The sequence below is a fragment of the Sus scrofa genome, chromosome 16 (genome assembly GCF_054392235.1).
Source record: "Sus scrofa isolate SSC_HxYL_T2T_F1_AM1 chromosome 16, Sscrofa_HxYL_maternal_Yorkshire_Landrace_v2.0, whole genome shotgun sequence".
NCBI classification, from domain to species: Eukaryota; Metazoa; Chordata; class Mammalia; order Artiodactyla; family Suidae; genus Sus; species Sus scrofa.
This window is the reverse complement of record NC_139398.1, coordinates 58,564,423-58,590,786: the sequence shown is the minus strand read 5'-3', so window position 1 is coordinate 58,590,786 and position 26,364 is coordinate 58,564,423. Positions and strand designations below refer to the sequence as shown.

Sequence of the window (26,364 nt, the reverse complement as noted above, 5' to 3'; positions counted from 1 at the left end):
ATGTAAGCAGCCCTTTATAATCTGTGTGTGTGTATCTAGATGTGTAAGTATCCTATCAGTTCTCCTTCTCTGGAGAATCCCAATGTGTACGATTCTATCTCCTTATTTTCTCATTCTTCGCAATTGTATGGGATAGCCCTGGTTTTCTTTTTTTTTTTTTTTTTCCCCATTTCAAAACTTTTTTGGAAATCTCCCTGTCACAGCTTCAATTCCCATCTTTGCTAATGCTTCCCATATACTATTTCCAGCTCTGCTTACTCCCCAGGTCTCATCTTACACCTCTTGGACAATCCCACCTTGACACTTACGACCAGGTCGACCCCCCTCCCCACCGCGCCCTGCTCTTCTTCTAGTGCAGGAGAGGCCCAGGTGCTCTCCACATGCAGTTTCCAAATCTGATCCATTTATGGCCCCTGCCTCTTTACCTAAGTGAAATAGTCAAGTAGTCACTACGTCCCAGGTGTTTTGTTCTTCAGAATATCTTTGCATTCCTTTCATCCTCACTGCAGTGTTGCTTCTGCCCCTGTTCTTGGATGCTGCCTCAAAGGACCTCAACCCAGTAACACACCTGGGAGGCACTACAGATTCCTGGGCCCTGCCCTCAGATTCAGTTGCTCTGGGACGGGGCCCAGCTATCAAACACTTGGAAGTCTTCTCCAGGTGTTTTCATTTCTTCTGGCTACTACCAAATTACCGCAAACTTGGCGGCTTAAGAGAACACAGGTTTATTCTTAGAGTTCTGGATGCTGGAAGTCTGAAATGAGTTACACTGGACCAAAATGAAGGGGCTGCTTCCTCTGGAAGCTCTAGGGAAGAATCTGTTTCCTTGCCACGTCCATCTTCTAGAAGCTGTTCTGTTCTTTCTTTTGTGGCCACATCATGTGGCCTTTCCTCTCCCTATTCTTTTTACCACATTGCCTTCTCTTAAGCCTAGTTTTCCTCTGCTTCCCTCCCAACAAGGATACTTGTGATTACACATAGGATCTGTCTGCATAATCCAGGATAATCTCCCCATCTCAAGATCCTAAAGCACATTGGTAAAGTCTCTTGCTATGTAAAATAACATTCACAGGTTTCCAGGATTAAGCTATGAATATCCACAGGAGTCATCAGTCTGCCTATCAAGCCAAGTGATTCTAATTTGCAGTCAAGTTTGCGAACCACTTATAACTGAGCAACTTTCTTCCCAGCTCCTTTGTCCCATCTGTCTTGCTCACCATCTTCCTAATACACCCACCATCTCTGTTATCACATGGGCCCTGATGAGATGCCAGCAAAGTTACCTCTGCATCTAGAATACATTACAGGGAGTTCTGGTGCAGGACAGGGGTTTAAGGATCTGGTGTTTTCACTGCTGTGACTTGGATCCCTGCTGTAATGCAGATTTGATTCCCGGCCCAGGATACATTCCAAATGCCTTAATGGAGAACACAGCCCAATATGTAGACCTGAAGACTGCTGCTTACCTAACAAGCTATGTTGTACCACTATTCTCCATGAGTGTTTTGCTTCAGCTAAATCAATTTTCTCAGTCTGTCTGGCTTATCTTATTTGTGCCATTTCGCAGACATCCAAGGCTTTCCTCATCATCCTGTGCTGACTTAGATCTTACCCATGTGCCCAGCTGTATTCTTTTCCTCAGGCTGCTCTAAGGAACTACCGTAGACAAGATGACTTCAAAAACAATCTAGAAACTTGTCTCACAGTGTGATAGCTAGAAGTCTAAAAGAAAGGTGTTGGTAGTGTTGTTGCCTCTTGAGGGCCATGAGAGAAGGGGCTGTTCCAGACGCTCTTCTTGGCTTTTTGAGGACCGCCTTCTCCTTACGTCTCTTCACATTGTCTTCTTTCTCTGCATGTCTGTCTCCATAACTTGTGCATTTAGAAAAGAATACCAGTCCTCTTGGATTAGGGCTGATACTAATGAACTCATTTTAACTTGTTTACCTCCATAAAGAACTTAGCTCCAAATAAAGTCATATTCTGAGCTACTAGGAGTTAGGATTTCAGTGTGGGGATATTTGAAAGGGGCTACAGTTTGACCTGTAACACCAGGCTATCATGGCCCTATTTGCTTCCTGAAGTCTTTAGCCTCCTCTTCAACTTAAAGTTGAAAAGTCCTTCCTTTATCTAAATAATACCACATTTTTTGTCCTTTCACTTGGAAAAAGAGTAAACTAAACCTTGATTGCATCTCCTGGGTTGTTGTCTTTGAACAATTACTGTGTGGTGTGTGTGTTGTCTGTGTATGTACAGACCCTACCCATATAGAAGATGAGCTTCTTGAAGACAGCTGTTGTGTTTTAATTATCTCATTGCAGTCAGTGATACCTATGATTTGGGCTCAATAAATATTTGCTGATTTAACCTGAGAAAATTTGACATAGTTGGGGTGGGGAATGGGCAGAGACTATTCCAATGATGAGAGATGATCTAATATTGCATAGCATCACATAAAGGATTCCTTCACTCTATTTCTTGGAGAGAATCTAAGAATACTTTGAGGTGGTGTGGTGCTTAAAAGCTATGAACTGCCTAAAAGGGAAGAGGAGGAGAGAGAAAGAAGACAAGTAAGTCTCTAGGTAGTCAACATAATTCATCTAAAAACTGGGTGAGTCAAGGTTAATAGCATTTTGCATCATCAGCATCACCATCCACCTCTCCCACCCGAGTCCTTTCTTTTGGGAGAGACTGTGGTGCTTTGGATATTAAGCTGACACCTGCAGCCAGGTCAGATGCTCTGCCAATCCTCTGCTGGTGGCCATGTGTTTCTGTCTACTTGCTCTAGGTTACTATTATGTCTACTAGGTAGAGACACTGGTCACTCTTAGAGAAACAGTGTACACAGATGAGTGAGTGGAGGACTGTCAGGTCGAGAAATACAGATGAAGTCTTTGTCCTTTGAACAAGAGTGAAGAGGACTGAAACAGGGCAAGTCTCTCAAATTAAAAAGCTGCACCAGAACATCCAAGTGGGTTGTCCTTTAAGAGAAAGATGTCTGAGTCCCATGAAGAAACTGATGAATCAGGGTCTTGACTCAGCTGCTGTGAATAAACTCCCTTCACCTTGAAGTAGCATGGAGCTTTAAAAGCCGACATCTGTCCTAGTTTCTCTGGACGGTGGCTCAGTCCCTCCTGCCCCACCCTGTTCTCCCCCCACGCCCTGGGGCCACGTGGCTTCCGTGTCTATGTCTATTTGACACAGCTGGGCTCCAGTTCCTGCTGCTTTGGTTTCAGGTTGGTTGCTGGTTATCGTGCCCAGGTCACCCCAGCTGTCCCTTCCTGGTGGTGACGCTGGGAGAGAGGGGAGTCTGTTCAGCATCACCCTGACTTGCCCAGAGGTGGGGATTTTCCAGGAGCATTTTTAGCTCTGTGTTCCTGGCCTTTGCACTCGAGTGGAGCAGGGCTCCCAGGAATGGCTACCTCCTCTGCTGCAATTCCTGTGCACTTACCAAGCATTCTTAGGGTGGCCTCCTTTCTGAAAGCAGCTGCCACCCTCCCTCACAGAAGGATAAGGGCTCTTCAGGCATCCAATGCCTGCCTGAGTGGGCTGCCCTTCCCTCTCAGAACTCCAAGTGTGAGATTGGGCTTGTCCCCATACCCTCTAGCACTCCTGGAGCAGCTGGGGGTTATTTTTGCAACCAGCGTGGTAAAGGAACAGGAGTGCAGTTGCCCAGGGCTTTGCTCTGTGTGGGACTGTGCAAGAGGTCAGAGGTTAGGGTGGAGTGGGGCGGGTTGCACCAGCTTCAGGGAAGGGGAGCTGGGCTGGTATCAGCCTGGCCCACGGACCTTCTCAAAGTTCTGTCTGGAGTTCCCTTTCAACCTCTAAGCTTATTCCCAAGAGGTCTGGGACTGGATTACCTCATGTTAGCCCACCAAGCTATTCAAACAACTCTTGACATTTGACCTTCAAGCATTTATGCAAGTGGATGACCTTTCTTCTATATCCTATGTGGATTCAGAGCATGGTTTCTCTCCCTATTAGCTGTTTAAATGATGGACCCAGCCTTAATGTGCATGCCTTAAAATTCTTTATTGTTCAAGGGTAGATTTAATGTCTTTCCATGTGTTTTCACCTCCTTATATCAGTGCTGTAAGTTGGGCACTTAGTGATGGGCTTCAAACTAAATTGCATTCTATAACTTTAGGTTTATGTACAAGTAACAGCAAAATCCAAAATTAGAAAAAGGAAAGCAAGAAAGATGAAGAAACAGGAGTAGATGTCTCCCAGGTAAAAGACGAAAGCAGTGCAGAGCTGGTAGAGTGGTAAACAGTTGACTGAGCTATTTCCTGTATGATGTGACCTCAGGTTCATGGTCAAAGTGACATCTGCTTCCAGGCTTCAGGAGGTACGAAGTAGTGAAAGAGGCAAAGACCATAAGTCACCAATATCTCATGTAAAGCTCCCAGAAGCTGCTCTCTGACATTTTTGCTTACTTCTCATTAACCAGAGCTTAATCACAAGACCACAAATTAGCCACAAAGGAGGCTGGTAACATGGCCTTTATTCAGGACAGTGATGTGCCTGATAAAAATCATACTATTAAAAAGAAAGGATAGTAGAGGACAGCAGCATCTGCCACAAAATATTCTAAAAATAGATGTGCAGAGGCTCTTTATAGGATGAACAGTATATGTTCCTAAAAAGCAAACCAAATGATTTCCTCCTAGAATATAAATCATTATCTACCCAGATACACATACAAACACACAAATTCAACATAGGTCACTACTCACATGATGTGATTATATTCGAAGTCAAGTAGACAGGGTTATACATGGGGAAGATTTCAGTAATCCTTTGAACCACTATGTTGGCCAGTGACCTTAAGCAGCTCAGTCAGACAGACGGTGAAAACTTTGAAATCTCTGGGGTCTCAGTTGCCAGAATTTTTCAACCTAGTGCTAGGAAACAATGCCTCGTGGCTACCAAATCTGCAATTTCTGATGCAGAAGAAGCAGGATGTTAGAGACTCTGACATGGAAATTACTGCATAGTGTGGGGAAGGTGAGTGTGGGGTACCTGCACAGGCTGGATATCTGCCCATGGGAAATTCCTGGGGCACCAGGTGAAACAAAGTGATTCATAAAGAATAGTTACCACCCTTGTGGACAAACCTACCCCTTGGTTGATGGTCTCCTTCTAATAGTACTCAAAATAATTGCGCGGTTTTTTGGTTAAATTTTAAAAAGGCACATAAAATATTTTTGCTTAATTTTGTTCTTGGCTCATTTCTGTGTAAAACAAGAAAGAATTTGGCTTTTTTTTCCTCCAAGACATAGCATGAGGGAGAAGCCTCTGGATTCATCAGAAACAAACTTGAAAATAGTCTTTGAATGTTGGTTTGCAGATAAAGTAAAAAAAAGTACTCTTAAAAAGTAATGGGGGAGTTCCTGTCATGGTGCAGTGGTTAACGAATCCGACTAGGAACCATGAGGTTGCGGGTTCGATCCCTGCCCTTGCTCAGTGGGTTAAGGATCCGGCGTTGCCATGAGCTGTGGTGTGGGTTGCAGACGTGGCTCGGACCCCGTGTTGCTGTGGCTCTGGCATAGGCCGGTTGCTACAGTTCCAATTAGACCCCTAGCCTGGGAACCTCCATGTGCCATGGGAGCAGCCCTAGAAAAAGGCAAAAAAAACAAAGTAATGGGAGTTACCGTTATGGTGCAGTGGAAATGAATCCAACTAGTATCCATGAAGATTCGGGTTCAATCCCTAGCCTCGCTTAGTGGGTTGGGGATCCAGCATTGCCATGAGCTAAAGTGTAAGTCACAGACACAGCTCCGATCCCACGTTGCTGTGGCGTAGGCTGGCAGCTGTAGCTTCAATTCGCAACCTAGTTTGGGAACTTGCATATGCCGAGGATGCAGCCCTAAGAAGCAATAAAGAAAAAAAGTAATAATGGGGAGTTCCCACTGTGATGCAGTGGGTTAAGAATCTGTCTACAGCAGCTTGGTTGCTGAGGAGGTACAGGTTCCATCCTAGGCCTGATGCAGTGGGGTAAGGATCCAGCGTTGCCACAGGTGCAGCGTAGGTTGCAGCTGCAGCTCAGATTCAATCCCTGGCCTGGGAACTTCCATATGCTGTGGGTACAGCCATAAAATTTAAAAAAAAAAAAAGTAATAACATTTTAAACTTGTTAGTTTGTGCTATTTAAGGCAGAAAAGTAAATGTAAACTAGAAGTTGCTAAAAAATCTTCTTACCTTCAATTATCAGATGCCTTTATATGTCTTAGCCTTCTCCAGTCTTACTGTTTGAATGAGATTTCTATCCTACATTTCTAAATTCCCAAAATTTATTTTACTAACGGTTCTCTGATAAGAAATCTATTAGTGAGGCCGGGTTGTCCCAGGCAAAACAATAAACTAGGAAGATGTTTTGCCAACACTGATCGTGGTCCACAAGGTATAGGTTTTCTATGATAATTTTAGCCTTGTGTTGTCAAACAAGTTACTCTAAGCAATTCTGGACATTGCGCAATTACCTTGTAACTGAGTGCTGCTGCTCAATTGCCATATCTGAATTTGCATTTGTTTGCAAAAATTAAACACTCTCTAAAATTAGCAGCCTAGAAATTCCCTGGTGGTGTGGCAGGTTAAGGATATGGTGTTGTCACTGCTGTGTCTCAGGTCACTACTGTGTCATGGGTTCAATCCCTGGCTTGGAAACTTGTGCATGCCACAGGGGAGGCCAAAAAAAAAAAAATGCAGCCTAGGCAAGCCTAACTCCAAAATACCTCAGTTGTGCCGCTAGCAAGACTAGCAAGCATGATAATTGGCATCCATCTTCTTATTCTTATTTATGCATGTGGGGCAGTCCATAAGAAGACAGTTCAAGGAGTTATAAAAACATTTGGAAAACTATTATGTGGAATTTAATGTCCCCCGCCCCCTGCCGGTATTGCATTTTGACACACAGTTTTAAATGGCTGGTCAACCTAAGAAATTGAGAACTCAAAAACTATTTTAACAAAAAATAATGTCTCAATAGCGTTTATTTTATTTTCTTTTTTATTTATTTATTTTTTTGTCTTTTTGCCATTTCTTGACCTGCTCCCGCAGCATATGGAGATTCCCAGGCTAGGGGTCCAATCGGAGCTGTAGCTGCTGGTCTATGCCAGGAGCCACAGCAACGCGGGATCCGAGCCGCATCTGCGACCTACACCACAGCTCACTGCAACGCCGGATCCTTAACCCACTGAGCAAGGCCAGGGATTAAACCCAAAACCTCGTTGTTCCTAGTCGGATACATTAACCACTGAGCCATGACGGGAACTCCAATAATGTCTCAATGGCTTATTGAAAGCATAAGAATCAAGTCAAAAAATAAGGCACTAAGCCTACAAAACTGTCTTGCTATGAAATGTAATCTGGATGGTTTCATTTCAGCAAAATAATATAAAATAAAATAAAAACTATTACATTAAATTATTTTTACTGATTTTAAATTTACAAAATTTTATAACTTAAACATTTCTTTAGATTTCAGTATAGCTCTAAACTATATACTTATGTTCAGTTCTTTTTGTCATACTTATTTAAGTAAAATGATAAAACTTTTCTCGAAACTAAAAAAAAAAATCTTGAGACAGGTTTTCCTTTTTTTTTTTTTTTTTTTTTTTTTTTGTCATTTATTGGGTCGCTCCTGCGGCACGTGGAGGTTCCCAGGCTAAGGGTCCAATCGGAGCTCATGGCAACGCTGGAACCCCGACCCACTGAGCGAGGCCAGGGACCGAAAACCCCGCAACCTCATGGTTCCTAGTCAGATTTGTTAACCACTGTGTCACGACGGGAACTCCGAGACAGGTTTTCTTTAAAAAGAGGCTATACAACTAGCCTGCCAAATGGAGAACCCAGAGGCAAATTTTTGGTGTTTCCCTTTTGTCCATGTTTCAGTGACATCTCCCACTTGAGTTTTCAAGCCCACCGAACTTCTTGACCCTGTCATGAATTTTGGAGAACCACAGCTGGATCCAGCCCCCTGAACCTCATTTCACTCAGTTTCTACAGAGGAATCTGACCAAATTTTAGCCTGATAACTACTAGAGAAATGTCAAAAGTTTAGTCTAATATGATAATAATAAATGAAGAGTGTGAATTCATATTCAGCACCAGAAAGCTGAGATGATAACGGGGTTAATTGACAGAGGGCCAATCCTCTAGAGCTTTTAGTTAATGAACTGAGAAGAGTCTTTTGGAGTTGAGATATAAGAAGGTTCTCTGGGAAATTTGTTACTATCAAATTTATTTCAGCCCATTGTAATTTTGAGTCTTTCCTAATGCTCCTGAATTTGTGGCCCAAGTGTATATATTTTTAATATTAAACAGCTTTTAGTTTCCCTTGACTTTCTGGGGCCATCCCCCTGTCATTTTCTGGCTACATGCATCCCTGTCTCCATTCTCCACAGAGCTCTTTGCTCCATGTGTGTACACTCACACACAGAGTCCTTGGGCAAGGAAGGGATTGATAGAGCATATATAACACTCTAGAACAACAACCAAGCAAAATACAAGCAAGAGGCAAGGTGAGAAAAATTGAATGCATCTTGTTCTCTTTAGGTATCGAGTAGAGATTTTTTTAAAATCTTGCTCTAATTATGGAGTTCCCATGGTGTCTCAGTGGTAACGAATCTGACTACTATCCATGAGGATGCAGGGTTGATCTCTGGCACTGTTCAGTGGGTTAAGGATCTGGTGTTGCCATGAGCTGTAGTATAGGCTGAAGATGTGGCTCAGATCCTGAGTTGCTGTGGCATAGGCTGGTAGCTGCAGCTATGATTAAAACCCTATCCTGGGAACTTTCATATGCCACGAAGTCAGCCCTTAAAAAAAAATTACTCTAATTAAAATTCAGAATGTGTATTTGCCCTTCTGAGCACAGCTTGGAAAACTGAGCAGCTTTCTAGTCTCTTGATTCATCCTCACATAATAGGACCTTCAGCCAGCCACTGGGATGCCCACATTATCTCTTTTACTGGAGGGGATCGTGACTCTTGCGGGTTATAGGTTGCAGAGCCAATGTGAAAGGGCACTGTTAGGTGGTTGTTTTTTTTTTTAATCTCTCAGGTTATTACATTCTGACACTGGGATGTGGATTTATGTCTGTCCATTGGGAAGTGAAACTTAGTGGACAAAGACAACTAAAATAAATAGAATTTGGCACATGACTGGATACTGAGTTGTATACTCAGGAAAACAGAATGTTCACTTGTGTACCTTCAAAGACATTCTCAAGACCTGTCATCCCATAAATTTCAAAGTGAGGAACTTGTATTCTCAAAGGCCCTCTGAGGAGTCCTCTACAAAGTAAACTTCAGGGATGTTCAGGCAACCCCGGGTCTGATCCTTCAGAAAGCAGATGGCCTCCTCAGTGCTTTCCAAAGCTTGTCAGGACTTGGGCAAAACCTCCCTGATAAGTTGGTTCTTCTGTACAACTTGGCTTTGTTCTTTTCAATGTTCTGATGCTAACTTTTTAAGCAAAAATATGAAGAAGAATTTGTATATGTTTTCCAAGCTTCATTTTTCAGTCTTCTACATTGGAGGTGAAATGGGAAGGAATATAAGTGAAATAAAAAATCTAAAGCTCACAGCAAAGGAGTTCTAACTAACCTTTCCTATTTTGACAGTCCAATAGATGGATCTACTATAGAAGAGGAAAGGACAGTCACCACTACACCTCCATGAGGATCAGCTACGGAAAGGGACAATACAGAACTCAGGACGGCTGAGATGAGGTAAGTCAGTCAGTTATTACAGATGAACACATATGCCTGGCAGCTACAAACATAGATGTATCAGGCAGCTATTGCTGCTCTAGTTATTTAGAAAACAACCGTTTATTTTGCTTAGTTAGGCTGGGCTCAGTTGGATGGTTCTATTAGTTGTAGCTAATTCTCAGGAATCTAGAATTAGTGATGTATCATCTAGGTGTCTCTGCTTCTGAAGTGTGGCTGGCTATTAATTAGGATGATGGGACAATTTTCTTTCAAGTGTCTGTCATACTCCAACAAACTAGGCTGGGCTTAGGCACATGGTGGCCTCGAGGATCCAAGAGGAAGAAAAGCATGTGAGGTGTCAAGGCCTAGGCTCCGAACTGGCGCCCTACCATTTCTGCCATAGTCTATTGCCCAAAACAAGTCACAAAGCTAGTCTTTGTGTGGGAGTCTTTGTGTGAGAAGGTGGGAAAATATACTGTTTCTGGGAGAAGATGAGAAGTTATATGGCAAAGGCCATGGACAATAAGGAAGTATGAAAGTTTGTGGCTACTTTCATAATCTACCACAATAAAGAATACTAAGTATTTCTTTATACTTAGCTTTATTTCACAATGGCTTTGAGGTGCTTATAACAAAAATGAAGACAGTGTTATGGTCACAAACATAAAAACTTAAAAATAAAAACTAGGAGTCACATAAATTAGAACAGGAAGACAAATAGGGGATTATGATGATAAAGAACATAGTAGTATGAATAGTGAAGTTGGTTTCACGGTCCTTTCAAGACAGTGAGGTGACAGGTTTGGGCAAAAGCCTATTAAATGGTAACATAAGTTAATAGTAATGGAGCTTTTGAACCATTGCCTGTATAGTGTCTTTTGGGGTTGAGTCAAGAGCTAAGGGATCAGTAATAAAATTGTCTGCCTCTGTCTTGAACCCTCCGCTGCTATTCAAGAACCTCGTGAGAGGTTTCGTGATGCAGAGGGAAGGGCTTTGGAGCCAGAACTGACTATGATGCCAGTTGAGAACCTGGGATTTGAATCTAGTTCTGTGAAACTTCTTAATTTTCTCAAATTGGGACAAATTATGTTTATCGGACAGAATGTGTCTGGTTGCACGAAAAAGATATTTTAGATGTTATGTCACCTTCCTCCTTTTGATTATTGATGTTAACTTTATTTCCCAAGAGATGTGAATAACTCCCTTTGAGAAAGGGATTGCTTCTTGGGAAAGTTCTGCATCTCAACCATAGATACATCCAAAAGTATAGTATTTTCATGAAATGGAATTGATGAACATTCTGAATCTTGACTCCATGTAAGGTTTCCAAGAATGGTTTCCAAGCTCAAACAAGGGCCCTACCCACAACTGATAGGGGATTGCCACGTGTTGAGACTCTGATCTACTTGGCTCTGCAATTGTTCCTAGGCCTTGGGTTCATGGGAGGAGGGAGGGCATTTTGTACCAAAGCAACTCTCTTACAAGTATGGGGCTGGGGGAAAAGGGGCTTTCCTCAAATGAGGCTGGCCTGGTAAAGCTGCAAATCATGCTTCTGCCCTGTGAAAGGATAGATAACCACATGGCTAGAGGGACTTCAGTGCCTTGATGGAGCCATCCATTTGTATTTTTCATGCTCCTATGTGTTTTTCTGGCTCTAGGAATGTGAATAAGAGATGAAGTTCCTTTTCTTAGATATGGTTCTTATTATCCATGGTTTCCATCTTAAGGAAACCAAAGAAGAAATAGATGATAAACAATTAAGTGTACAAGATGAGTTCAGATAATGATACATGGTATTTTTTTTTTTTTTTTTTTTTGTTAAGGGAGGTGGTTATAATTGTGACACATGCTGGGAGGCAGGAAATAGGCACTATTTTGATTTGGTGCCATGGAGGACCTCACTGGTAAAGAGGGTTTATTTCAACTGAGATCCAAATAAAAAGTCAACCAGATGAAAAGTCGACAAAAAGTGCAAAGACCCTGAGGCAAGGGAAAGCTTGGCATATTTAGGGAAAAGCAATGATGGTATGCGTGGCGGTCCAAGGTAAGAGGTGAATGGGAGGAAATAAGCCAGAGTGACAGCAGGAGTCAGATCTTGTGGATCCATGTAGGCCCTTAGGGATTTAGAAGCTGGAATTCTCTTATTGGGCAGAAAAAATAAATGTGTGTATATGTGTATATTTCAAGCAGGAGAATTTGCATTGTTAAGCAGGTTTTGAAAAACAGCATCATCTTGGACCAAATTTAATGATTTTCTACTTTATTCCATGAGGTGTATGATGTTCTATGTTTGGATGGAAGATGGATAATAAAGATGAACATATTCTAATTCTAGACAAACCTGTGGTGACAAGATCCCCAGGGCAGAAAATGATGATTCAGGAGAAGGTTGCTGCTTTGTTTAGGGGAGATGTTAAGAAAGGGAGATCAGGGACTTCCCCTGTGGCTCATCAGGTTAAGGATTCAGCCTTGTCACTGCTATGGTGTGGTTTTGATCCCTGGCCTGGGAACTTCCACATGCTGTGAGCATGGTCCAAAAAAAGGGAGGTGGGGGAGATGACTTAGAGACAAATAAGAAGTTCCTCAAGAAACCCAAAGATAAAAAGCCCAATGAGGAAGAGAAAATCTTAGGGCAAAATATACATTAGCTCTAAGTTTCAAGGCAAAAAATGGCTTTTTGCATGTAGCTTTCCATTGGTGACTGACTCTTTGGTTCAAAGCCACAGAGTATATGAAAGTTTTTGTCTGTTTGAATTATATTTCCAATATGTACATCTAACTCCTATATGATGGAACTATTTTAAACAAAACATTCCATGAAGTATACTAGAACAGAGGACCAGAGTTTCCTAAGTAGTAACAGTGAGCAGTTCCACCCTGGAGTAAATCCAGCATTAGGGTGATACTGGAGGATCCATGTGTCCTTGCATGTGACCAGAGACTTCAGAAATTGTCCCTTTGCTCTCAGCCTTCTTTGCCCTTCTTTATTAGGAAATGAATACTTTTTCATTTGAGAATCCTGAATGGATGATTTATGTTAGAATGTATCCACGTATGTGTCATCTGTTAGACATTTGTTTGTAGATTCCTAAACTATAAATGATACACAAGTGATGTATCACTTGTGCTAAACTGTTTTACTCCATAATTGGTGCTTTATGGAAATCTATTCATGTTGGAATTATGGGAAAATTTTTAAAAGCTATACAGAAATTTATGTATCAGTTTCTGGCCCAAAGTAGGTGTTCAAAAACTAAGTGTAGGGATACAATAATAAACAAGAAATGCATAGCCCAGTAAGGAAGACCAGTAAATGAGCTGGCTTTTCCAATACAGAAAGAAGAAAGAGGATGAAATAGGTGGAGACTACAATGGGAGCAAGTATAAGGGCACTTCCCTTAATTTCTGGAGATGGGAAGAGAGTTCCCAAATGATACAGAAACAGAGGTCCATTAAATAAAAAGGGAATCTGGCAACATAGGCTGGGGAAGGGGAGAATCAAGAATATCGGAGAAAGGCGTGCTACAGAAGAAGTGATAAGGCAACTTGAGTGGAAGAGGGTGAATCTAGGGATGAAGAGCAAGGAACTGATTGTAGTTTGAGTCTCTCAATTACGTGCAAATGTAGAATAACATTTATACTTGAAAATGTTTTGAGAAACCTGGGACACAAATGGAAGACATTTATAACCCATGTTATATGAGGTGATTGAAACTATGATTATGAATAACAGGCTTGTTCATTAGCCCATGTTGTCTCCACTGTATTTTTCATGAGCACCTGGGGGAGAAATGAAGGATCACCAGAAGGGCTCAGGAATTGGGTAGAGCCAAATGATGCAGAGATGAAAGCCCTCGTCCAGTAGTTTGAGAGGCACATATTAACACTGATTTGGGTCTTACTTCCTATCTTAACAAATAGTTCTCCTTACTCTTCACAGCATTTCTGAGAACCAGAAAAGAAAAAAAAATTTTAAAGCCCTGACATGTAGCATTTGCCAGTTTCCACAGTGAAAATTGTCCTCCTGTGGCCAATTTCAAGCTAACAACAGTTGAGCAGCCACTCAGAAATTCCTGAACATTGAACCACCATCTCTTTCCCACACCATCGTTGATAGTAGGTGGGGCTCAGCTTCAGTTCATTCAATTCTAAGTTTTACCCCCACAAGGTTCCTCTTTCTTCAGTTCCTTGAATTTGGTTTGGTCAAATGGTGAAATCTGCCAATGGGATCTATTGATTGGGAGGTTTCTTGTGCAAAGAAATTCAATGATAGTCTGTGTCTTTTTCTCCCTTAATTATGTAACACTTAGATAACTCTTCCTACATGCTTGATCAGTATTAAATCTCACACAAAATTTATAACATAGCCCCTATTATCCCTTTTTGCAGATGACAATGGAAACAGACTGAGGGATTTACCTAGTGACACACAGTTAATAAATGTGGGATCTGAAATCAGAACCCAGGCCCCCTGGTTTGAGTCTATGCTCTTAACCAGTTTACACTGCTACTTAAGTGTTATGTCAGAAACATACCCACAGCATATTAATATCTCAGCCCACATTTCCTAGAAAATTAAGTCTGAGTCAAATACACGCTAACACTTTATTTAGATGTGAAATCTTAAGGAAGCAGCAATGATGGGAAAAGAGAGGAAGTCAAGACAAGAGGAAAAGCAGATGTGAAGAAGGGTATTTCCGAGCTACTTGTAGCTTTCAAAAACTATTGCTCAGTCTCAGAGGGTATCTTCAGGGAAGCCACGAGAAGGGACTGCCTTTCTGAACAGTTGATTTAACAGAAAGAATTTATCTACCAGCATTCACACTCATTGGTAAAATCTGTCCCAAGGGATATTCACTCAGGTGTACTTTTTGGGTTAGGCATACGTGGATGCCAGGTGGGTCCTAGGAAACCTCATGTCTCGACAGTAACAGAAAAAGTCCTGGGTCAAGAGGCAAGAGCCTGAGATGTGGGCTGTGTCCAGGTACTTTAAGTTGTGCCTGGGAGTGGTTCGAGGGTCTAAGTGAGCAGTCAACAAAGTAGCCTGTGGTGCTGACCAAGGCAGCAGGGACCTGGCTGCATAAGCTCCAAGGTCAAAATCAAGGCAAGTGGCCAAATCTTGAATGGTGCATAAATTTGATGAGGTCATTGATCTTCCAAACTTCTGAGGACATTGCATGGCAGGGTATCGAATAGTGTAGTCTACAGTTACATACAGCAGCATGGAGTAGGCCTGATCCAGACTCATTCCACAGTTCATTTCTATGCTACTGGTAATCAAGAAGGACTTAATGGTGGAGTTATTACTCCTTACCCAACTAACTATATAATTGCCAATTGCCTAGAAATACTGGTAAACTGAAACTTGGGACTGCCTCCTGAAGGACTCAGAAATGAATTTAGGTTGTAAATATTGGAGTTATCCCTTAAAGATTTTTGAAATCCTAGGAGGTCATAAGTTAAATGATTAATTAAATATAGCTCTATATTCTCTTAATACTTCTCTTGTTTATTACATAATACTTAGATTCTACCATATATTAGAATCAGAATCCCAGAATACAAGTTCCTTGAAGGTGCCTCTCCTATCTTTTTCATCTTGATCAATCTTTTTATTAATTCATACAACCTATAATTCAATCAATATACATTTGTTGACCTGAATGCAATGTTGCCTCCAGGGCCAGGTATACAAAATTTGCAGAGCTTAGTGCAAAATGAAAATGGGAGTTCCCTTTGTGGCTCAGTGGAAATGAATCTGACCAGCATCCATGAGGACACAGGTTCGATCCCTGGCCTTGCTCAGTGGGTTAAGTGTCTAGCATTGCTGTGAGCTATTGTGTAGGTCACAGAAGTGGCTTGGATCCCAAGTTGATGTGGCTGGGGTGTAGACCAGCAGCTGCAGCTCTGATTGAACCCCTAGCCTGGGAACCTCCATATGCCCTATGTGCGGCCCTAAGAAGACAAAAAAAAAAAAGTAGGACCCAGGAAAAAAGTACCACTGAAGGTAATAAAACATAAAACTTTTTCATTAGAAATATTTTACTATAAAACATAGGAAGAGTGATAGCAATGCATGAGTAATAACACAAACTTAAAATTTATTAAAAATATTTTTGGTGACATAATTTCATAAAATAATATGGTATTTTGATTGCTCACAAATTATTGGCTTTTCTGAAAATTCATTAGGTCATAAAATCTATACTTTTAAAAATATTGAAATACTTGTTGAGCAGTAATGAAAGCGACATTTGTTCTTGACAAATTGAAAATTTTGATTATTTTTCATTTTGAAAAATCTGATGTAGCTGTTACTGGAGTGAGGAGGTATGTCTTATAGCCTGTGATAGGTGGACAACATTTTTGACAATTTCAAAATACAATTTTTTAACACATCTGGAAGTCATTTTTGTGGAATGGTTTTTCTAAAAAGATTTTAACTCTTGATACAAATCCATTTTGTGTCAGCCTTAATTTAATTTTATATATAAATTTATGCAATGATATTTTACTGTTTCCTCTGATAGTTACTGTAAGCTTTTAACTTATAAGAAACTACAAGTGACTTCATGATTTGTCTATCAAATCAAATAATCAAAACATACCTGTGCATTCTATTGCCATATCTTTAATTACAGGGAAAATTTGCATTTCAGATTGTTTTGCTTGCTAATAATCAGATCATCCAAATCCTCATATGAAAATAGTGTTGGTGGGAGTTACTACTGTGGCTCAGGGGAAATGAATCTGACTAGCATCCATGAGGACACAGGTTTGATTCCTGGCCTTGCTCAGTGGGTTAAGAATCCGGTGTAGATTGCAGATATGGCTTAGACCCTGCGTGTCTGTGGCTATAGTGTAGGTCAGCAGCTACAGGTCCAATTCTACCCCTAGCCTGGGAACCTCCATATGCCAAGGGTATGGCCCTAAAAAGATTTTTTAAAAAAGTGTTGATTTTCTCTGCTGCAATATTTTTATTATTTCTAAGGTTGTGGATATCCTCTTTGTAATGTGGGCAGCAATTTTCAAAACTGGTGATTCTAAACTCTGAAGAATTTTAATAACTCCATAAGAAGCTCTATTTTGATATCCCTATATATGCTTCTGTTTTGTAATAATTTACTTTGAGAGTTTACCACCCGAGGGCCAGCAGTTCCTGCTCTAGTGCTCAGGTGGAGGAGTTAATATTTGTGCAGGCCAAGCAATGTCAGGATCTGGGGACTGATGGGTAAGCTGGCCTCTCACCATGGGTCTCCTCCTATATACTGGACCTGGAACTCAGCTATTTCTGCTGCTGCAGTGGCTGGCATGGATCTGCATTTAGGCCACACCCCAGCCAGCCTTCCTGGGTCCCTGGTGCCCAACCACCCTGAGGCTGCTCCTGTGCACTGAATGACCCAGTCAGCTGTTGGGCACACTGCTTGTTGTGCCTGCATAGTTACTGCTGGATCAGAGTTGTGTGGGTATATCCATGTGAGCAGAGAAGATACACCAAAGAATTAAGAACTCTCGAATGACAACAGAACACTGAACCAAGCACCAGACTTCCTAGGCCTAGAACAACTGAATGGATTGAATGAACCATTCTCGTGCCCATGAAGCTGACCTTGGTTTTACTTTAATTTTAGCAAAACATTCATCTCCTATGAAAAATAGGGACTAGAGCAGTACCATTCAAATACATTGGGTCACAACCATAGTAAGAAATACATGACACATTATGATTCAAAATATATACATACAATATACGTAGATCTGAAACAAAAGTTTTCTGCAACAATACTTAAAATTAATACATGAGCAGCTCTCTGACAGTCTCTCTTCAATTTTTTTAAGAGCTGCTAAGTAGAACTCACTCAATTGATTTCACGACCTGTTAATCGGTTTTGGCACCTGCAGTTCAGAAAACACTGGGTTGGATGGTGGGGCAAGTCAATAGCTTATAAGTCTGCAATTCTACACTTTAATGCTTTGTAATCAGTGTATTATCTAGCTTAAAAATACGGCTCAAAAGCAGCTCATTAAAAGGAATGGTTGTAAAATGGAGCAAGTGTTTTGTGATGCACCATGGGGCTCAATACTCAGCCCTGCCCAGGTGGAGATTTTCATCAGTGACTTGAATGAAGATGTATTTTATTCCTAATCAACATGAACACAACTTCTGTGCTGAGGGATCTGCTCTGGCTGGGGCTCCTCACCAACCTGTGAAGGACCTAAACCTGGAGATCAGGACAGTAAGATTAAGTGCTGTGACAGATCAACAGGGATGTGGGAGAGGTGGAGGGAAAGAGATCCCCCTGGCAGTGCAGAAGAGTCAGGAACTGTGAGCACCATCCCCTGAAATGTGAGTTACAAATAGAGTAGGAAATGAGGGAGAAACAGACTCAGCATGCTTTGTTCATCCCCAACCCACATAGACCATCCTGCCTATCAAGTCAAATAATGTTCTAAGACAAAGGGCAATTGACTCAAATAATCTGACTTGGCAAGTGATTTAAAAGATTGAGAAAGACTTTATCCTAAAAGAATCCTCCCTTTTCTCCTTATTTCTCCATTTTTATTTCCAATTAAGGTTTACATTGCACTTTTTTCCATTGGTGATGGTGGATTTCGTGTGTCAACTTGACTGAGTCGTGAGCACGGGGTGCCTAGACATTTGGTCAGACATTCTGGGTTTGTCTGTGAGGGTGTTTCTCAAAGACGTTACATTTGAATCTGTAGATCCTGAGTAAGGTAGATTGCTCTCCCTCATGTGGGTGGGCTTCAACCAAACAGGTGAAGGGCTGAATGGAACAAAAATGCTGACCTCCCCCCAAGTAAAGGAACATTTCTTCTGCCTGATGGTTTCAAAGTGGGATGTAAGCTCTTTCCCTGCCTTCTGATTCAGATAGAAGCATCTGTTCTTCCTGGGTCTTAAAATATCCTGGCCTTTGGATTGGAATTGCATGAGTGTTTTCTGACTCTCAGATCTTCAGACTTGGATTGAAATGAAACTATTGGCCCTCCTGGGTCTCCAGCTTGACTATCCATCCTCAGATCTTGGGGCTTATTGGCCTTCATGGTAGCATCTGTCTTTCAATAAACTTCTTTATGTTCACACAAACAATCTCTGGATTCATCCTGTTGGTTCTGCTTCTCTGGAAAACCCTAATATATAGTACCAATTTTTTTTTTAAGCTAGGGGTGTTTTAATGATCTGTAGTTGTTGGGAAACAATGCAACCTTATTGAAAGAAAGTGGAAAATTGAGATAAACAAAAAGGAACATAGGGATGGAGTTCCCTGGTGGCACAGTGGGATAAAGATGTGGTGCTGTTACTGCTGTGGCTTGGGTTGCAGCTGAGTTCAGTTTCAATCCCTGGACGAAAACTTCAATATGCTGTGGGTATGTCCAAAAAAAAAAAAAAAAAAAAAAGGGAATGGTGGGAGAGAAGAAAAGAAATGACAAAATTCATAACCCTATCAATTTTGGTTAATTCTGTTAGAATATTGGTGTATATCCTTATAGATCTTTGTGTCCATGAGCATGTCTATATATTTAGTATTGTGAAAATGGAATTACAAAGAGTTTTATTTATTCACAGTTGACCCTGTGTGGTATATTTTCAGTTTGTTTCCATGTCAGTAAATCTCCATCTTCAACATTGTTTATGGCCAAATATTCAGTAACTTATTCTCCAATTCTATGTTAATATTTTAAAATAGATATAAACACTTCTGTAGCTATTCTTTGCACATATTATCATTTCCATAAGACAAATTCCTGAAGTAAAATTTCTGGGACATAAAAAATACATAGTTAAAAATTTGTCCCCCTTTGGGAGAGAGGGGTATGAATTGTTCACACTTCTGCTAACAAAGTTAGGGATGCCTAAAAAGCTTTCTGAATGTATAACATCTATAGAAAACAAAGAGAAATAGTATTTAAATTACAGAATTAAAATTCACAAAAATCTGAAGAGCTTTCATCTTAAATGTAATGAACAACAGAAATAAAAGGTCTTTAAGTTTGTACAAATATCTTTTTCTATTATAAATTGTGAAAAACCCTTGTTGTTCTGATGTGATTGCTGCATAACAAACCAGCTCAAAACCTAGAGGCTTAGAACAATGTCATGATTTACTTTGTTTTCAGACCTGTAATGTGGGCAGGGCTTAGTGGGGTCAGCTCATTTCTGTTCCATGCAGCATCCCTTTGGGTTGATGCTGGCTGTTGGTGGGACGACAGCTGGGGCTGTAAACCAGAATACCTATCTGGGACAATTTGTGTGGTTGCCTGGTTTCCTTGCAGCATGATGGTTGGATGCTAAAGGCAAGTGTCCCCAGAGGTCCAGGTGGAAAGTCTATCAGTCTTATGACTTAGTCTTAGAAATCATGTGATATCACCTCTGTCACAGTTATAGGTCTGTCTGGGTTCAAGGAAAGGGAACATAAACATAGACTCCACACTTGTGAATGGAAGAATGTCAACCTCACATAAGAGGAGCAGGTAGAATGGGATATGTGGGTGGAGCAATATCTGGAGAATACAGTTGACCCTGTGTGGGCTGCGAAAGTGTTTCAGCTTCAAGTACAATGCGAATCCACCACATATCCTGTTCTCTAAACATAGTCTTCAGTTACTCTATTCTACATGTGCCTGAATATAAGTAGTTTATATTTTCCCCTAAAAATATTTCTCAAAAAGAGGGTGTGTGCTTACATTTGTGTTTCATATAATGGGCTGCTTTATTTTGAACGACCAAGTACTGTTTGCATGAGACATATTAACCTGAAACGAATTCAATGTTTGCTTGTTTGGCACTGCTCACAGAGGTTATCTGATGAGATCAGTGAAAAAGAAATAGAAGTTTAAGAAGTTTTAGTCATTATCCTGGGGATGTGGCTTCTCAGATAAGTGTTCTAGATCACTGAAAATAAATATTTGAAGGATCACCTTAAAAAGTCAAACAGCAAGTTGTAGATATACAACTTATTCTGTGGGTATAGAATAAATGTGGTGGGGGGGCTACTCCTCTAATGTTGCAGAAATGGACACCAGTTTCTTGGGATAAAATTTCTAGTATCAGCATTATACATTTATCTCGAATAATTTGGACAGAACAGAACATGCTGCCTTCCAGAAACTATATAAGATCATTTAAAAGGCTTAAATAATGATGAAATTACTGATGTTAAAAGTGGTTATAAAAGTTGGAATAAAATTATTTCCTGAACTATGAGTAAGGAAAACAAGATTTCTAAATTAATAGATTATTTTATGTAATAGGAAATTGCAATAGAGATGTGTTTCCCAGTTGATATTAATAAACATCTGACCATATCATCTCCATCTCTATATAAATGTTTGCCTCATGTTTTAATATATAGTTTACATTTTCTTTTCTCTCTTTTTTGTTTATTTCGTGGCCATACCCTCAGCATGTGAAACATTCCTACACCACAGCGGCGACCTGCGCTGCTGCAGCAACAACACCAGATCCTTAATACTTTGTTCCACAAAGGAACTCTAGTTGATGTTTTCAAATGTAGTTTTTAGAAACAATATTCAAAGAACTTCTGAAATACTCATTTTTAGTTTGTTGGGTTACTTTTTTCTTCTTGACTGTATTGAATGTTTTAAAATACTCTAGGAGTTCCCACTGTGGCTCAGTGGTTAATGAACCCAACTAATATCGATGAGAATGGGGGTTCAGTCCCTGGCCTTGCTCGTGGGCTAAGGATCCGGCATTGCCGTGAGCTGTGGTGTAGGTCTCAGATGTGGCTCCGATCCTGAGTTGGTATGGCTGGTGTAGGCCTGCAGCTGTAGCTTCAATTCAACCCCTAGCCTGGGAACCTCCATGTGCCTCATGTGCAGCCCTAAAAAGACAAAAATTAATGCAATAAATAAATAAAATATTCCAAATAGCTTCAGAGCAAGGAAATGTGTATTTTCACTAACATCATCCTCTTTGTGTCCCAGCGCCTGAGGCATACTCACCACCAAGTAAATCTCTGTTGGAGTGTATGCACTGATCTCATGGATCCTCTCTGCCCTTTTGTAATGAGTCTGCAGGGCCAAGGGAAGAAGGTCAGTAAGTGCCAGCACCTACTTTTGAGGGCTTACTTCAAAGGATTCCCTCCCCTCAGCCTGTCCCTCCCCCCACACCCTTGCACAAATATATAAAATACAGGAAGAGGAAGAATACAAAAGAAAGTCCTGCTAATATTTTGAAAGTGATTTGCCATAGGAATATGAGGACACAAAATATCAATATTATGACAACCTTTTGGGCCTTGGCCAAACTCTCTGCCAGGTCATCCTGTGCCTGGAGGGAATACTCTGAGGGGTATTCAGTCACACAGGCCAGTCCAAGGGACACATGAATGCTGCTTCCTGAATAGAGCTTTTTGGGTGAGAGACTCTCAAGGCAGCAGGTGATGGCCCTTTACAGGGGCCCTGTGCTGTAGGAGTAAGCCAGTGTTTGTATTACCCAATTTAGAAAAGCCTCATTTCCTGGACTTTGGAGGCTCCACAGGGCTGCTACAGGACTTGAGTTGTCTGCTGTGTGCTGCTAACCCAGGCCAACAAACTGAGTGTGCCGTGTAACAAATAATACTGATGAGTGCTGAGTGTGGAAGAGAGCCCAAAGCTTGAAATATTAGAAACCTGGTACTTTTTTTCAATTCATGCACGGAGGTTCTTGCTTTCTATTTAGTATGTAGTTCATGATGTCTCCCTCCCCCAGATATTTTTTTTTCCTGCAAACTTAAGCTTTTAAAAACCTCATTATTATGGGAGTGTTGGATGGGTTTGGAGGAGAGTAAACTTGGGAATATGAAAACTGTTTCTTGGAATGACAGAAAAGCTATTGGTACCTATTGCACATTGGTAGATAGACTATTCAGGCATATTATTTGGTGTGGTGTTTAGAAGCATTGCTACACAGAGCACATTGTGAGATGCTCCCTCTAATTAGAAAAAAGTACCCAGTAAAAGGAGCAGCGAGTCCTGTATAAGGTTATTGTGGGAATAGAGTCTTTGTTGTGGTTGCTTATGCTTTGGCACTGGTGTGACCACTAGGGAGGAGCCTGAGGATGTGATTAGCAACTTGAGATCCCTCCCTCCTTTCCTTCCACCAATTTGTTGTGACTAATATATCAATGTTAACGAGTTTTCTTAACAAAAAATTTACCCCAACAACACACTCCACCTGGTTGTTCCCATTTAGCAAAACACCATGATCGTGGTCAATATTCTGTGGTCAATTCATGAAATTTAATTCTTTTTAATACCTACATGATATCTACAGGATGCCTGTACTGCATTTGAGACTGTCTTGATTATTTTCAGTTTTTTCACAGTTTGATCAATGCTCCAGTAAATATTTTTGTGGCCACATTCTTAGGCATGCTTGAGACATTCTTAGACATGCCACATCTTAGCATGCTCAAAATGTCAAAACCTACCCCACCCCCTTACAGGATATTATAGACCCATATTGTCCATTAGCTACACATGACTTTTGAGCACCTGAAATGTAGCTAGTGTGAATGAAAATGTGCTGTAAGTCTAAAATACACACCAAATTTCAAGGACTTAATATAAGAAAAAGATGTCTCCAGTAATTTTTATATTGATTACATGTAAAAATGACACAGGAGTTCCCATTGTGGCACAGCAGAAATGAATCCGACTAGGAACCATGAGGTTGCAGGTTCAATCCCTGGCCTCATTCAGTGGGTTAAGGATCTGGTGTTGCTGTGAGCTGTGGTGTAGGTCACAGATGTGGCTCGGATCCTGCGTTGCTGTTGGCTGTGGTGTAGGCCGGCAGCAACAGCTCCAATTGGACCCCTCACCTGGGAACCTCCATATGCAGCAGGGGCGGCCCTAAAAAGACAAAAGACAAAAAATAAATAAATTAAAAAAATAAAAATAATATAATAGGATAAGCAAAATTTATTACTAAAATTAATTACATCTGTTTATTTTTTTAAAAAAAATGTGGCCGCCAGAAAATTTAAAATGACACATATGGCTCATATAGGTGACTGCATTGTACTTCTACTGAAGAGGAGTGTTACAGATACTTAAAAACTTTCTCCCAGGAGCTCCATCTGTGGCTCAGTGGTTTAAAGACCCAGTGTTGTCTCTGTGAGGATGCAGGTTCAAACCCTGGCCTCACTCAGTGGGTTAAAGATCCAGCATTGTACCTCTCAGATGTGTTTAAATCCAGTGTTGCCGTGGCTGTGATATAGACCATAGCTGCAGCTAGATTTGACCCCTAGCCTGGGGACTTCCATATGCTGCAGGTGCATCTGTTAAAAAAAAAAAAAATTTTTCCCAGATGATGTCAAATCATTGTCCTGAATAATTGCTTTGCTCTGTTACTAGATTTTGAGTAGGCAATATATATACTCAGCACAAAATGTGAAAGGAAAAAAACATACAAGAAGAACTTATAATAGTCTTCTATTGCTACTGTAATAAATTACCACAAAATTGGTGGCTTAAGCAACATGAATTTGTTTTCCACTTCTGGAAGTCAGAAGTCCGAAATGGGTCACTGGGCTAAAATTAAGGTGTTGCAGGGCTGCATCCCTTCTGGAGGCTTGCTTGCCTTTTCCAGCTTCTAGAGATTGTCTGCATCCTTTGGTTCCTGGGCCCCTGCCATTTCAGGGCGATCAGTGATAGGTCACTTCTACTCTGACTCCTCTCTCTTCCCCTCTTCCACTTTTTTAAAGCCAGTTTTATTGGCATATAATTTACATACTATTATGTCTGTAATGGTATTGACGTAAGTGAGTCAACTGTATGGCGTGCGGGTTATATTCTCGTATTCACAGAGTTGGGTATCTATGACCACTATCAATGTTAGAATATCTTCAGTGCCCTCAAAAGAAACCCTGTATTCTGGAGCCATCACCTCCCCTCTACTCTCTCCATCCTCCGTAGCCCCTGGAAACTACTAGTCTATTTTCTGACTTTCTAGATTTGCCTCTTCTGGACGTGTCATATGAATAAAATCATAATAGGAGGTGCTTGGTGCCGGGCTTCTTCAATGAGCGCAATGCCTTTGGGATGATACATCCAAGTTTAAATATGTAACTGCACTTCATTTCTTTCTATTGCTAATTAATATTCCATTGTATCCTTTTCCTACTTTTAACAATACTTGTGATTCCTAGCCCTACCTGGACAGTCCAGGATCATCTTCCAAAGTTATGGTCAACTGGATTAGTGACCTCAGTCCCATCTGCAACTGTACTTCCCTCTTGCCATTTAATATAACATATTCATAGGTTCCAGGCATTAGGACGTGAATATCTTTATGGGGGGCCATTATTTTGCCCATGGGCATGCCCAGCTCCAAGGGATACTGTTTAGAACAGAACACAAGTGCCTCTCTCCCCAGAGGCAGCACTGTTACCAGTGTCTTCTATATCCTGAAGACATATTCTATGTATATGCAAGCATCTTTTGTAAAAACATATTTCTGAAAAATACCAGTAGTAGCAAATATAATTACTGCCTACTGAATATACTGTCTTTCATCTTGTTTGCTGTGTTTGGTTTTTCAGTTTTAAACCGATCTTGGAGATTACATTAGTTTCCTAGGTGTGCTGTAACAAATTACCTCAAGCTGGGTAACTTGAACAATAAAAATGTGTTCTCCACAGATTTGGAAGATAGATGTTTGAAGTCAAGGTGGCAACAGGGCTGTGCTCCCTCCTAAGGCACTAAGGGAGAATCTGTTGCTTGCATCTCTGAGCTTTGGTAACACCAAACATCCCTTAGCTGTGGCTATATCACTTCAATCTGTCCCTCCATCTCCACGTGTCCTTCTGTCTTTCCCCTTTTCTCTCTCTGGCTATATCTTCTTTTCAGGTCTCTTAGTAAAGACACCTGTCAGGAGTTCCCTGGTGACTTGATGGGTTAAAGATTTGGCGTTGTCACTACTGTGGCTTGAGATGCTGCTGTGGCACAAGTTTGATCCCTGGCCCTGTAACTTCCACGTGTCACAGGCACAGCCAAAAAGAAAAAAAAACAAAAAACAAAAAACTTGTCATTGGATTTAGGGCCCACCCAGATAATCTAGGGTGATATCACCTTAGATCCTTCATTATATCTTCAAAGCCCCTTTTTCCAAATAAGGTCACATTCGCTGGTTCTGGGGGTTAGGACATGGACATACCTTTTAGGGGGCTACCGTTCAACCTCCTACAGAGATCATTCCTTATCAATCTATGCACCATAGCCTTATTGTTTCAAGCCACTGCATCAGATTTCATGGTAAGATTATGCTGAAGCAGCTGTTTTGTTGATGGACAATTAGTTTATTCTTTTTGTGGCTCTTCCTTAAAACTTGTAGTCAAAATATTTTGAAATGACCTACCAAATTTCATAAAGGCATAAACCTTAAGAAAAAGGAAGAGCTTATTTATTTATTCATTCATTCATTGGAAGAGCTAATTTAGACCTGCATGTGGGATTCTGCTAAGGATAGAATTAAGCCATGGAACCAAAGAAAGGATGTCAGGGCCGCCATGATGGTTGGCCTGGAGAGTCTCTGTGGAAGGGGGCTCCAGGCTTGTAAGAGCCCTGCCGTCACACTCCAATGAGGGAACAGGGTTGAGCTCTTATGCATCATTTCCCAGCATTCTTGCCCACG

At 40.9% G+C, this 26,364-nt stretch overlaps 1 long non-coding RNA gene across 7 annotated transcripts in view; it reads left to right on the top strand.

The window, feature by feature from the left end:
* Positions 1-26,364, top strand: part of LOC110257262 (uncharacterized) — an 88,465-nt gene that overhangs the window by 1,480 nt on the left and 60,621 nt on the right. For all 7 annotated transcript variants that reach the window (XR_014831490.1, XR_014831489.1, XR_014831491.1 and 4 more), the window contains exon 2: positions 9,621-9,728. This is a non-coding gene — a long non-coding RNA (uncharacterized LOC110257262). The remainder of the gene's footprint in view (positions 1-9,620; positions 9,729-26,364) is intronic.